The sequence below is a fragment of the Cynocephalus volans genome, chromosome 7 (assembly GCF_027409185.1).
Source record: "Cynocephalus volans isolate mCynVol1 chromosome 7, mCynVol1.pri, whole genome shotgun sequence".
In the NCBI taxonomy this organism is placed as follows: Eukaryota; Metazoa; Chordata; class Mammalia; order Dermoptera; family Cynocephalidae; genus Cynocephalus; species Cynocephalus volans.
The window spans coordinates 156,470,576-156,479,195 of NC_084466.1; positions in this window are offsets into that span (position 1 = coordinate 156,470,576).

The window sequence follows — 8,620 nt, forward strand, 5'->3', positions numbered from 1 at the left end:
AGCTTCCTGCTGCTCTTCTGTGTTCTGACCTGAACTCCAAACTCTGCTCCACAGAACCTCCACAGGCAAATAGCCCAGGAAGCTGCTTGCTTCAGGGACTCCATTCCCAGGTCCGTAGCACTATTGCATGTACAAAGGTGCTCTTTTCCGGTCTCACCTGCCCTGACACATATGAGGAGCAGAAATCATCAAAGGACAGAAAGTTTCACTTAGGGATAGTCGGCCTTTTCTGAACCATCAGTTTTAAATAAGAACATCTTTTGGCTGCAAATGTGTTCCTGGAAATCCACATGTAAAGCAAATCTTGGCGAATTGAACCAAATCTTGTCATGAGAAATAATGGTAAATGAAGCATTGTGGGTACCTCTCTCACACTCAAGACACGACCGCATACGTTTTTGTAGCTCATTTCAATACAATAAATTATTCATTGCAGAATAAACCAAGATTTAGAATCTACAAAGAAGAATGTGGACTAATTTCTATAAAATAAGAAAAGAAGATGCACATATACATTGTCACTCATGCATACGAGCATGTGGAGCTGGGTCTGTAGGGTTGCGGAGGAGACTAAGGAGAGAGGTTATGGCAAAGGATGAGGAACGATGCTGGAGGGGGACAGACAAAGGAGAGAGAGACTACGAGGAGACGGGGTGGAGGGAGAGGCTGGAGAGGGAGAGGTGGAGTAGCTGTGTAGGGGGGGATCGTCCTTCATGGTAGATGGTGATGGAGTTAAACATGCTCAATAGCATCAGAGCCTGATGGCGTCAAAGACTATTCCATAGGTTCTAGAAAGCAGCAGACGTGCTCCTTTCTCCATGTTGATTTCAGGATCCAGGTTCATAGTGCAGTTTCATTCTTGCTCAAGGCATACCTGATGGCCGCTGAATGTTTGAAGTAAAAAATCTAACTTTATCTTTTTAGAGATCGTGCAGTGTAAGTCCTTCTCATTACTCTTCTCTTAACCTCTTTTCTTGGCTATTACTACTAACGTAGTCTTCCAAATGTATTTTTACTCACTGATTTTTCTAAGAAATTGTGGGATAATTTGGTCAATTTGTTGGAAAGAAAAAGTGTTCATTAATTTCCTGATATTGAATTGTCATTTCATTTTTGCAAACGTCTTCCTTGGTTATGGAGTAGTCTTCATATTCATTTACTAAACTTACAGATTCCACTTGCTAATATTATAATTAGAATTTTTATTTCATTTTTATCAGTGAGACTTGTTATAGCTTTATTTTGGGTGAACTGTGTGCTGTCTATTTCACATTTTGGTATTAGGACTTTTATGTGGCTTTATAGTATGTCAATGTGGCTAGGCTGAACTAAGTTTCCCCAAATTCCCTGTCCTGTAGTTTTGAGCTAGAGTAGGCCACAAGACGTTTCTGTAGAAGATTTAATGAAGCAGCAGCCTATCTGCTGTGCACTAGGATGGTCAAGGGCAGCACTTTTGCAGCCCACAAGCTTTGGCACTTACCTGCTGGCTCACCTCACGGGCACAGGGCAGCAGTTGGATCTGCAACTGCTCTGTCCTTCTCTGAATCCTCCCATAGCTTCTCTGGCTCCAGAGCCAGATGAGTGTTGAGTTCTGTGATGCAGGGTCTCAGCCTCTCCTTTGGGACTCCCATTTCATCAAGAGACAAGGCCATGGGGCTGACACGGGCTCTAGCCTGTTTTCATGGGTTTGAGCGAGCTTGTGCTCATGAATTCACCTGGTTTTTGCTTTCCTCTCCCGTCAACTACCTGCTCTGTGAACCTCAAACTTCACCACCAGATGCAACAATGATATAGACAGTTTAGCCAGTTCTCCCAATTGACAAGATCAAATATCTTTATATATGTTTTAATAGTTCTAATCTGCTTCTCTGATTGAACACTGATACAAAGTTTGGGATCAAGAGTCAGATGGTGTCATTACATAAAATCCTAAACTGTAAAAGTGGCTCTGGATCTGGGCAGTGGGCAGAAGCTAGAAGGACTCCGATGAGAGTTACTGAAAGCTGGAAAATCCTTGAAGACACCATGCATGGAAGCATAATGGCCTTCGATGTGGGTGAGAGCTTAAACGAAAGTAAGAAAAATCTTATTAAAACTGGAAGAAAGGGGATCTTCGTTATATATTGGCAGAAAGTTTAGCAACACCATCAACTATGTGCTGTGGAAAGTAGAGTAATAAACTGGATGATCTCACTAAGGAGATTTCCAGGAAAAGTCATAAAGACATAGCCTGGTTTCTTATTGCTGTTTATAGCAAAATGTAGCAGATGAGAGATAACCTAAAGGAAGGACCATTAAACATTAAAGGAGCCAGGACTAATGTGTTTGAAACTTCTCAGCCTCTCCAGATGGCAAACAATGCTGAAATTAAGAAATGGTTTCTAAGTAAAGATCAAATTCGGGGAAATCAGGCGAAAGTACGGCCTGCAGATGAATTCAAGGGTATTGCTATAAAATCCTTAGTTTAGACCTCAGAAAGGTATAACATGTGCCTCACAGAATTGTTCAATTCAATATTAGGGCCCCAAAAAAGTTTAAGGGAGTTGTTATTAGCAGAAGCTCAAGGTAGAAAAGAATTTATCTTGAAGATATTTGTGGTTGTGGTTTTCTGTAACGGAATGCATCTCCAGTAAGATTTGTAGGAGACCCACAAACTTTTAAAAATGGGTATATTGGCATGAACACCACCAGCTGGTACTGGTGGTACCAGGAACAGAGACAACAGAAAGTGAAAAGAGGCTTTTGGCCCCCAAAGTTCTACTGGAAGGAAGAAGGCTGAGAAATTTTTGCAGCTTTAAACATGGCTATCTTTTATGAAAAAGAAAGTGTGATTCAGAAAGCAGAACCAAGAGTCCAGAGGACAGAGCCAAGAGCATAGGCAGGAATAGGACCGGGTCCTAATCAAAAATATGCATGGCTTGTCTGGCTAGATTTGAAAACTGGTGTGGTAAATCTTCTGGGCCTTTCACTTCCCCTTTTGCACAAGAGTGTCCATAGCAATCATTTTATGCCCACCCCAATATTGCATGTTGTATGTGTGGGTGTCAGATAACTTTTCTCTTTAGTTCACAGGTCTTCAATGAAGAGGTAGTGTGTTTGAGGAGCAGTACTTAAGAAATTACATCCAAGGAGCCTCAGTCAATCTATACCTGACTTATACGAAAACATCATGGATTTAGAGCTAATTATATAAGGGAATAAATTTTTGAGAGGGTCTTGGGAAGGGGAGCCTGTAGATTGCATGTGGGAGAAACGTAAATAGTTTGTGAGCAGAAGGAAGACTATGCTGATTTTAAAATATATTCACAAATTCTTTGACACACCTCTTTCAAGATGTGGAGCTTAATCTACCTCCACTTGAATATGGACTGGACTTAGCAATTCCCTTTTAATGAACAGAATAAGGCAGAAATGACAGCATGTGACCCCTTAGCCTAGGTTATAGAAATCATTGCAACTTCCCCTTTGTCCTCTCTCTCAGATTACTCATTCTGAGAGAAGCTGCTGACATGTCACAAGGATACCCAAGCAGCCCTATGGAGAGTGTTACATGGTGAGAATCTAAGGCCGCTTGCCAACAATCAGAAAAGAACTGAGGCCTCCACCAATGGCCATCAGAACAAACCATCGTGGAATTGTACACTCCAGCCCCAGTCAAGCCTTCAGATGCCCATAGCCCCAGCCAATGTCTTGAGTGCAGTCTTCTGAGAAACTCTGAGGCAGAATTACCTGCTTAAGTTGTTTCTGAATTCCTGACCCACAAAAACCGTGAGATAATAAATGATTGATTGTTGTTTAAAGCCACTAAGTTTTGGTGTAATGCATTATGCAGTAATGGATAACTACTACAGCTCTGATATATTGGAAAAATAAATTCGGACATTTTTCATGGGCTTTTTTGTCCTCTGGAATGGTTAAAATCACATAGAAATTATCAATTTCTTGGGAGTTTCATAGAACTCACTCACAAATCCATTTGGGACAAGAGAGTTTGTTTAATTTTGGAAATAGATCCTTGACAAAATTAAATTTTTCTCATTGGATCATTTGAGGTTTTGACTCCTTGACAGCTTCTAGATGGATTTAAAAACTATTTTGGCTTATTTTACTTTTTAACTTCTTTTTAAATTGTTTTTCGTTTATGTATGTTTTCCTAAAAAGACATACATTTCATTCAAATTTTAAAATGTCTTGTCAAAGACTTGTTTATACCACACCTTCAAATTATATTTGTGCTTATAATTTTTTCTCATTCATATTGATGTGCTTTTGTTGTAAACCTTTTTCTTGGTTAGATTTTCCAGAGGGTTGTCTGTTTTATTGTTTTTTTTATAGAAACATTGTTCGTACTCATCAATGTACTGAGCTATTTTATATATTCCAGTTTTATTATTTTCTTTTTTGTCTTGATTAATTTTGTTATAGTGGTTTCCTCAGATTTCTCTCTCTTTCTCATTTCTTTAGCTGAATGATAAGCGTATTTTTTTACTTTTGATTTAATAATTAAAATGCATATGAGAGTATAACTTTATCTATATAAGGTCTTACATTTAGAGACCCCATCATCATTATTATGCAAACGTTCCATAATTGCAATCTTGATTTCCTCTTGTCTCAAGTGTTATCTATAGGATTGAAACGTTTTACTTCCATGGTCGAATTTTTATTATTACACAATTGTGTAATTTTATTACATTGTGGCCTAAGAAGATGGTTTACATATTTTTAACTTTTAAAAATATTTTAAAATTTTGTACATGGCCCATGGATATTTTTAAGTAATGTATATCATCTAGAGAGTATAAAGTTTTATATATTTATATGTCTGTATATTTTTATATATTTAGACACATATGTGTAAATAAATAAAAATACATAAAACAATAAATGTTAAATATATACATGTATACACATATATGTATTTTTTATGTATTTTTCATATATATGTAAAACTTGCCCTGACCCTCAGGCACAGGAAATAAGTTTCCAAAATCATCTCTGAGTCCTCACAGTACTTAGTTATCTTACAATGACTGGGCTGATTTCCCTGAATCCTGCTTGGGTCTACTTTGTCGTGGGTTGAAAGGCACAATTAGAGACACTGTACACAGGAAATGTTTAATCATTACTTGCGAACTTGACTTGAGAGCTTTTCTTCTGCAAAAAAGAAAGGGACAACTCTTTGGCTAAATGACTGTATTCTAATTTTCATCCCCAGGGTTCACATGTGAGATGATGACATTTTTACATGAAAGACGACAATGTTCCAATTTACGTAAGTCCTCTCCTCTTATTTTAGAGCTGTCCAAAAGGGTTACTGCCCAGACAGCACAATGTAATCAGTGTGTCGGACATTCATATTTTTTCTTCCAGCAGTTTATGATGGATACAGCTATGCCCTCTAGAGAATGTCAGAAGTGAATTTTGATTAAGAAAGGTAGATCAACTAATAATAATTTTGGGGTGTTTGGACCAATGATGGAATGTAAAGTGTCTAAAAAATGTTTCCATAAAAGGGACTTTATTTCCTCTCCTTATTTTTTATGTGGCCACGTCATTTCTTTCACTTTCATAGGTCAATGGGCATGAATAATCTCACGGTGCTTCATTCTATTTATTGTATTATGAAGATGACTTCTAAACGTCCTGGATATGACGCTCCTGTCCGCAGACACGAGTGATTGTTCTGGTGAAGTTCACTGGAGCGCATCAGCCTCCCAGGAGCTCTCCAGGGAGGACAGGGCTGCCACGTAACAGTCCGCTTTGAACAATTTCTTCAGACTCTTCCAGTGCAACAGAAAGAGGTTAAAATGGTTCATAAAATTTGTAACAAATCTGTTGACGGTAAAATAATTCTTGTCGGACTACAGCAGTTAAGAGATACTGAAAATATAGAACGCCCTCTTCAGTGTTTGCTAGTAGAGAAGAAGTGTTTCAGCAGGCTTGGTTTAATCTTTCCCTTTGATAATTTCAGTAGCTAAAGCCTGAACTAATTAAAACAAACATTGAAACAAGGATTGAACAGACTGACAAAAGGTTTATTCCACTTGTATCTTAAGTGCAGGTGAAATGCTGCCTGCTAAAGCATTTTCCTTTACTGTTGGTGGTCTATGTCACTAAAGATTTCCACCATCAGAATGAGCAGATTAAAATGTCTCCCCAAAAGAGACACTTGGTTATGTTGTTGTTTTAGAAGAAGGGTAAACTGTTCTCTGCCTCAGTTCCTCTATCTTGATGCTCCAGTTATTTCCTTTGGATTTATAGCTTTCAAGTCTTCCGCGTTGATGGAAGAGGCAAGACAAGCATTTGCAGAAACATACGTGGAATTAAAGAAGCAATTAACATGTATGGTGCACCTACTATACACCATCTCTTCCTGGCAAGTGACAATCATCCCGCCTGACTGTCACCATGCCACTATGGAGCAGGGTATTATGACCTTCAGTTAATGGATGAAGTCTGGGTGGAACAGGGAGGGGCCAGGGGATTTTTTCAAAGCCATCACACTTGTAAGTGGCCAGCATCTCTTGGTTTTTTGCACAGCCTGGAAAATCGTGTGTGTTCATGTAGTCAGTGTCCCCCCTCTTCTACAAGGCTGTGCCCACAACATCCTCCTTCACCTCCACTCCCTTTGTGCCCATGAAGGCACCTCCTTTGTGCCTCAGTTTCCCCAGTATAAAAGCAAGGGACTGGGCAGATGAATTGTTCAGCAGTCCTTTACTTGAAGCTCCAGTGGTTTATTTGGATCCAAACACACAGAAGCCATGGAGCTGCCTGGCCCAGGGATGTTGGGGAGCCTGCTAGGGCCTCCTCTCCAGGGACAGCAGAAGCCTCGTTCATGACTCTGCACTCACTACTGGAGCCATTCCTTCTGCAGCAGAGGAGCCTCTGTCGTCATTCAGTTCTGCCACTTCCCCACTTCACAGCCAAACCACTCCTGACGCTTGTACTTCCTCAGCCCAACTGCAGCTGAGTGCAGTTGGGATCCCTGTTGCTGAGGTCACCAGCAATGCCTCTTGTGGGCAATATTTGGTCCTTCTTGGTTTCATCGGTAAGCAGCGTCCCATGCAGTCCCCCTTTCCCTTTGAGGAATGTCCTCTTCCTTGTGTCTTCAGGAAGCCACACTGCTGATTCTCCTTGCACCTCCCTGACAGCTCCTCTGGAGCACATGTATGGAGTCTTTCCATTCCTGACTCACATCCAGGCCAATGGCTCCTCTGACACCGTGTCGTTAGCCCAGTCCTTCCTCCCGAGTGTCAGGTGCATGCATTCAGCAGCCTGAGCACAGCTTCACTGTGTTGAGGGTCACTGAGTGTGTGCAGCTGTCCTCTGCCATGCTCTCACCCTCTGGCTTTTGCACACTACTTCCACTGCCTGGCTGATACCAGCTTATCCTTCAGATAGTCATCTTAGACCTCACTTCTTCCAGGAAGGCTTCCCTCATGCCTCCCACAGCTGCTGTTTTCCTGCTCCTCTAGCATCCTGTCCACCCTCGTCCCCTCCTCAATAGCTGTGGTTGATCAGACACTTACTACGTGGCCAGAGCTGGGCTCAGCACTCTGCATGAATTACACTTTAATCACCACAAAATCCCTAAGAGGTGGTATGGCCGCTGCACTCTATACACAGCCCGTTCACTCATCTAGAGCACAGGTTAGCAAACTTTCCCAGAATGTAAATATCTCATGCTTTGTGTGTTGCGCGGTCTCTGTTGCAGGTACCCAATTCCACCAGTGTAACCTTGAAGGCCACAGACCACGCACGTAAGTGAGCACAGCTGTGTGCCAAGAGGATCGTTTACAGAAACAGGAGGTGGGCTGGAGTTCAGCTGAGAGCTGTCGTGGAACCTGCTCTAGACTAGACTGTAAGGCTCATGAGGACAGGAGTGCTGTGTCCATACTGGTCACTACTGTGTCCCAGCACAGGGACCAGCACCTATGGTGTGTCAACTGCTTTTCCTCCCACTGCCTCTAAGAAGACACGTGGGTGTGGGATGAGCGTGGGGAAGAGCCGGGGTGTGTGTAATTGCTGAGCACGGTGATTGCTCTGCCCAATGTACCATCATCTACCCAAGGAAGCTTGTCCTTTCTTGAGCCCAAGTCCACTCCACGTGGCTCTTACTCCCAGGTCCTTCTGCTGCTCTTGGCAGCTGCGGACAGAAGCTGCACCTCCTCTTTTGTGGCGAACCCTTCTCTGGGGTCCCAGCTCCTGCAGGCCCTTTTTGGGGTCTCTCCCTTCAGTTCCCATCCTCTTGGCAGTCAGATTGTCCTCATCCTCTGTCCCCTCTGCAGGTTCCCTATTTGGCAATGTCCCCCTTAAATGCCACTCTCTCCATAGGGAAACAGAACCCTCCAGACAAGTGGGATGATGGGGTCTAGACTCCATCACAACCTGTGTGCAGCCCAGTCACTCCTGGGTGCTGGAGATCACTGCTTGGGCTCTAACAGGGCCACGCCCCAGCTCCAATGGGACCAGTGTCTGGGCCATTCCCAGCTCCTCCTTAGCAGAGCTGCTGCTTTGAAAGCAGGGCTCCCAGCGTTTTGCTGAGAATGTTTCTTGGTTCCATAGATTTTTAAAAGAACCCTAAACGCAGACTCAGACAGGAGTATTTTGATCTTGG